Below are 6,801 nucleotides of genomic sequence, written 5' to 3'. Positions count from 1 at the left end.
GTCAACACTCTTGTCACCAGCAGTCAGGAAATAAAAAAGCGTATCGCGATGGGAAAGTCTGCTGTTAGGGACCTCCCTAAAGTACTCAAGAACAACGGTGTCTCTCCGGAGACTAAGGTGCGCCTGATACAGGCCGTGCATCAGAGAGTTGGACAATGACTAGGGAGGACAAAAATAGAGTTGATGCCTTTGAGCTGTGGTGCTGGAGAAGAGTATTGAATGTACCATGGACTGCCTGGAAAATAAACAGATTCATCCTGGAGAGGATTAAAGCAAGCAACTCCTCGGAGGCAAGGATTCTGAGGCTTCGTCTGACATACTTTGGACATGTTGCCAGGAGGGACGGGTCCTTGGAGAGGGACATCATCCTTGGGAGGGTGGAGGGACGGCACAGGAGGGGAAGATCCTCTATGAGATGGATTCATTCGGTGACTGGGGTAATCAGGATGGGTGTGTTGGAGGTAGTGCGGTTGGCGCAGGATAGAGCAGAGTTTAGGGCTGTTGCACATAGGGTCGCTATGAGTCGCAAACGACTCGATGGCACATAACAATAACAACAACAACAACATTTAAATACATTTCTTTTAAATACATTTATTTATAAAATAACAAAAATTAGGAATATTCTAAGACTACCTCATGTTTATTGAACCATGTCAATTGATTATCCATCAATTTCTGGGACCAAATTTTTTGCTAGTCCTTCAATGCAGCTTGGAATTCTTTCATTACCATTGGTTCCTAGTCATGTTCTTCTTTCTGAAATTGTTCCACAACAATAAATTATTTTTGCTACATTAAAAAAATTAGGAACATATTTGTTTATTGTATCATGAAAAATGTCTTGGCACATATGAGAAACATTATATACTTTTAAGATCAGCATTCAGAACTGTTAAGACAAAAGACAAACTATAACTTCTTTAAAAATAAAATTTTATTTTAATTGTGATTTGAATGAACATTTACAAAAAAGTTAAATTTTCATTCATTCATTGTTGCACGTTTAACCCCCTCACCCATCCTTCCGCCTTCTTCAGTTCACTTTTTAAAAAAATATATTTATTCATTGTTGCACAATTACCTACCTCTCCTGGCCCCAGTCTTCTTTGCCGTGATATACCTATTTTTCTTGGCTGTTGTTATACGTGTACAGCTTAATCATATATTAATTTTAGAGTTCTTTCTTTCATCTGTTTCAGTGCAATGGCCATTTTCTGTTCACTCTTATCCTATTCTCCTCCCAACCCCCCATGTCAGACCTGCTTTATAACAATGGTGCTATGCGGTATTTGTTCTTTTGTGACTGAGATATTTCACTCAGCGCGCTGTCCTCCAGGGTCCCCCAGGTTGTGTAATGTTTTACAAGCTCATTGCTTTTCAGTGTTTTGCAGTATTCCATTGTACCATAGTTTTTCTATCCAGTAATTCATTGATGTGCACTGTAATTTTAAACTCATTCTTGATTTAAGGAAAATATTATAAATTATTGTCTGGAATGCATACAGCATAAACTCAGATTCTATATAACATAAAGCACTGTAGAAGGATAAAAGATGCAGAAGGCCAATAACCCCATTCCTAAATTTTAACTATGAGATGGCAAGGACTTCTGTTTATTCTTTTCTTCTGAAAAAAGTTTATTTTATCTCCAAGACTTAAAGCCATTCCCTGACTCTTTGCATGAACTCTTATATGACCAGTAACAGGTCCTCTGTTCCCTGGTGAATTGGCTTCTCAATGCTGATATTTGTAAGTGCATCTTCCCCCAATATGAAATGACCATAGAAGTTGGCTGCCATGAAGCCACAGTAACCTGTGAAGGCCTTCTGTGGAACTAGGTATTTCATATTTGTTTATTATGTGTTGTAAGTTTCTATTAAAATAAATTATGTTTGTGTAACTATCACTTTTATTTCCCACTCAAATTCAGTCCACATTTGATGGAATTCAGAATCAGTACAAGTTGCAGGGAGGATACAGTCCATTATATCAATGTGAATTTCACTGAGTACCATCAATTTCTGTCATTTGTTGTTCCAGAGACATCATAAACTATTACCAAAAATTATTCTATTTTCTGTTGATGCTACCTGTACATTAGGTTTAATATTTGCAAAATCATGAAGAGCCAGAGTCAAAGGAGATAATTTTTCTACACGCTTCAGATCCCTAAGAGTAACTAACTCCAATGTGCAATTCCACGGAGCTGGTTTGATTCACAGCAGGTACATCCAGGACAATATCATATTGGTTGACATGAACATAAGACTCTGCATAGCCTGTCATAGCCTATCTGAAAAGCCTGTCCAACAGATGATCTTGTTAAATTTAGATGCCATGGTTTCTGTTGCCTCTTTCCTCTGTGTGTTGCTCATTGCTGCCAGCAAACTCAGCTGAAACGGATCTTCCTTGCAGTTAATTTCATTCTTAGCAGTTAGTTGCATAAAGTAAATGGGTTTATCAGGCTGTACTGTCACATTCTTTTTTCAGAGCCTCTCTACTGAGACAATTTTTCTTCAAGTTTAGCAGAAAGCATGTGATAAAAGGACTGTCTGTATGGCACAGGGAAATTCCATTTACATCATCATCATCTGTAATTGACATCTTAGGAAGAGATGATTTGCCCAAATGAAGGATAGTAGCCATAAGCAACATAGCTTCAGCAACAAAAGAATTTTGCTGCTTCTTCTCCTGAACCAAAGCCACACAGTGCAAGGCAACCTTGGTCAGAGTTGAGGCAAGAGAGGCAGCAACAAAAAATCTCCACCCAGAAGGAATCCTCTTAGGGATAGCAGCTCCTCCTCTTTCTTGGTGGGCCAAGAACTGCTTGAGGCACTGAATTGCACAGGTGCCCATCTCGGTTACCAATTTCTGAACTGGCCCCACAGTTATTTCTTCTTCAGGTTTTAATTCACCTGTTTCTTTATTTCTGATTCTACAGCTGGGATCTCCCCAAGGTACCTGTGGACCCCAGTCATCACACTTTGAATGTCTTCCATGATACTACAGTATTCTCCCAGGATCCATAATGCTCCTTGGTAAATTTTGATAAATTTAATAGCATGAAAGACTTAAAGCATCTTTTCCACAATAAGCATTCTCAAATTATGAAAGTGTTGAATGGCTTCACAAACAGACTCTAAGATGACAGCAGCTGCTGCTTCATTGTTCTCACTCAGAAATTCCATTAATACAGTAATAACGTTTGCAGCAATATCTGGAAATAGAACAGAACAGGAATGCAATGTTTGCACAAAGAGTTGTATTTATTTATCAATAACTTCATGCTCAAATTATTTGTTTTAATCACTTCCTTTTTCAGAACAATAACCAGCTCTTCAACTTTCCTACAAGACACAAGATCCACTGCAGAGTTTTATTGAATACTTCTAAGTCTGATGTGCTCAGTACTCTTAGGATGTCCGTATCTAGATCCTGCGACACCAATTCATATAAGCAGGATGCTTTTTAAAGTCTATCAATCGATCCAGAACTATTAGCTTTTCGTGGATGTCACTATCTTTAATTAGATCACAGAAACACTGAGTAGCAGCCTTACTTTCATTTGGTGCACTAGAAAGTATCACTAATGTTTCAGCAGCTTCATATTTCACAGCAGGGCTAGATGATTATAGTAAATTATAGACGCAGTGAATGAAACCAGACCTTTCTGAAGGATTAGCATGGCATATGTTATAAATTAGTTCAACAATAATTAACTGAAGAATATCTCCAATGTTTGAGCTTGATTAATACAAGTACTTAGGTAATTCAGAACTCAATCCTGATCTGCATGAATTATCATCATAAATTTATTCATTTGCCACTTGTATCCTTGTCATTCACCGAAAATCGTGTATCAGTTCAGGCACATCAGGTATAAGATGTTCAAAATTCCTATAGATAGTGTAGATGGCCAAAACAGCATTTCTTCTAACATTGCTGTGCCGATAATGCTCCATACAAGCACTAATAGCTGGCATTAAAGGTTCCAGCAACTGTACGTCTTTCCATTTACAAAGAAAACAGAGTAGATGCTGGAGTAAATTAATTAGGATGCTGAAGATCCTTTCTATATGCCTCACATATACAAAGATCATTTCATGTAAAAGCCTCCCATATGGAGTTATTTTTAGGAACAATTTCCCAAAACACCAGAAGTAATTTTTTTTAAAAAATGATATTGCTTTGCTTACAAAGTTCATATGCATTGTGTTTCACGCTATTTTTCATTCTTATAGTGTTTCATACAATAATGTTTTTGATGGTGTGATCTTTTGAAGAAGATGTACAAACCAAAGGACAGTCATCAGCAGTCCAGGAAGCTTTTCACCACTCAGAATCATAATGATTACTTTCTTCAAACTTCAATCTTTAACTTCACATTTCCTTTTTCTAGATCATTCTTTAAACTAATTTCAGATGGGGATTCTGAATCCATTGGCATGTTAATTAAAGTATAGCATACATTTTCTGCATGTGTCATGGTTTCTGGTTATCATTAACCCTCGATGCAAAATGATACCAGAAAAACTGGTTTCAAAAAAGGTGAAAGATAGTGGCCACTATTTTGAATCTGACAAAGAAGTCTCTCAGCTCTCCGAACACAGAAAAAGGGAAAGGTGCCTCATCTACCTTCCTCCTCACACCACCCTCCCTTCAGCCCTAGCCATGGCTGAGGCAGGAGCTGGGGCTGAGAGAAACCTTCACTCAGACAGCAGTTACCGTGACAACTGAGCCCTAACTGGAACCTAACCATCAAACTGTGGAAACAGGAGCCAGAGAAAACGTAGAATAGTCAAGTGACACTGTGGACAATGAACACATGGGACAATGCTCATCAAAATGCTGCTGTATTTATTATAAACTTCAGGCCTTTAGTGAAATCTCCTTGAGAGCAATGAGGAGGAAGACAAGGGCTGTAGTCATACACACTGTTCGGGGCCACCATAAATGACAGCACAATGCATCCCAGGGATTGACCCCTACCACCCTTTCCCAGCCTCATGACCCCTTTCAGCCCTCTCCGGGGCCAATGCAGCACTAAATTTCTTTCTCCCCAATATCAGCAAAAAAATCTGGCTTCACAGGGCAGTAACTGAGGACACCACAGGACCCTCTGTTCCAGTTCTAATCTGCTTCAGCAGTGGCAGTGCCTTGTGGAAGAGTGTCAGAAATTGTTGTTTTGGATCTGATCAGATATTCTACTTCAGCTGTGTCAATTTCAAGAGGTTATAAATTTCTAAGTATTTATCCATTTCCTCTAGGTTTTCATATTTGGGTATCATCTTTCATAATATTCTATTGTTCGACTTTTTACTTCATTTGATTCTTTTGTGACACCATCTCATCTCTTTTTTTCTTATTCAGATTATTTGTATCTTTTCTTTCTTTACTTTTGTTAACTTTGCTAGTGGTTTGTCAATTTTTTTTACTTTTTGAAGAAACAATTTCTGATCTTGTTGATAGTTTCAATTGTTTTTCCTGTTTTCTATTTCATTTATTTCTGCCCTAATTTTTATAATTGAGTCTGAGAGAATTCCATCTTTTTCTATTTTCTGAAATAGTTTATGTAGAATTGGTGACAGTTCTTCTCTGAATGTTTAATGATAAAATTCACTTGTAAAACCATCTGGTCCAGGACTTTTTTTTGGCTCGAAGTTGTTCTATTACATTTTTAATGTCTTCTTTTGTAATGGGTCGGTTCAGGTATTCAATTTTGGTTTGTGCCAGTTTGGGTAGGTTGTGATTTTCTAAGTATTTGTCCGTTTCCTCTAGGTTTTCATATTTTTGTGAGTATGTTGTTGTTGTTAAGTGCCATTGAGTCATAAGTGACTCATAGAGACCCTATGAATGAAAGACCTGGACACTTCTATAACTTTCTTCTTTTCTCCAGGTTTATAGGGTTTCTAGAGGCAATCTATTCCAGAAGTGGATACCACTCCTGCTTTCAAGCTTGCTTCTGTCCACCATGAGTAACAATTATCGCATTTGACACATAAAAAATCTCCATAAAACAAAAACACCCAAACATTCCACAGTGACTCTCAATCAAAACAAGAGAGACATCTTACAGAGTCTAGTCGCTCCACCAGTTTCCAAAATGGAGACAAGGAGTTCCAAGGCCTTAAATTCAAGTGTCCTCCTGGAGGTCTTATCAACTCTAAACACGAGGCTTAAATAAAGAAAATCTACACAGACCCTCAACCAAAACAAGAGTGCCATCATAGAGAAGTCCAAAACGGAAGAAAAGGGCTTTGCAATGTACATTGTTGTTGTTGTTGAGTGCCATAAATAAAAGACTTTAATTTTGCTCTATAACTATTGCCCTTTCTCTGTTTATAGAGTTTCCACAGGCATTAAGTGGATTATTAACGTTTATTATGTGAATGCCACACCTACTTCCAAGCCTGTCTTAATTTGTTAGCCAACCAGATTGTCAAGAATGTGTAATGATTATGACACTTCACAGACCAAATGGCACAACGTTTAGTATCACAGCAATCCATGGTTACCTCAATACAGAGAAATAATAGAAGAGTGCTATAACACTTAGGAGTGTTCATTTAAAAAATAATAACAATCAGACCCGAAGGCCTAAATGAATTAAGCAGGTCAGCCCATGCTTCAAGTTCCCTTTGGCTCCCATTTTTAAGGCCTCGGAAGGGAAGCTGGGAAGCTGCGCACCGGGGAAAGTCACTTCAGACAATAGCAAAGAGGCATCTTTCAGGTACACAGAAAATCCTGTGGCCCTCGGGCCAGAAAGGAAAACATAATTTACACAGGAGTTCTACAGGA

The 6,801-nt window shown here is 38.1% G+C and overlaps 1 pseudogene; it reads right to left on the bottom strand.

Moving 5' to 3' along the window:
• Positions 1-1,581: 1,581 nt before the first annotated feature.
• Positions 1,582-4,489, bottom strand: LOC102877390 (annotated as a pseudogene).
• Positions 4,490-6,801: the final 2,312 nt, after the last annotated feature.

The sequence above is a fragment of the Elephantulus edwardii genome, unplaced genomic scaffold, assembly GCF_000299155.1.
Source record: "Elephantulus edwardii isolate Elephantulus edwardi_28Jun2011 unplaced genomic scaffold, EleEdw1.0 scaffold00428, whole genome shotgun sequence".
Classification (NCBI taxonomy): Eukaryota; Metazoa; Chordata; class Mammalia; order Macroscelidea; family Macroscelididae; genus Elephantulus; species Elephantulus edwardii.
This window is presented reverse-complemented; position numbering and strand designations above follow the sequence as displayed.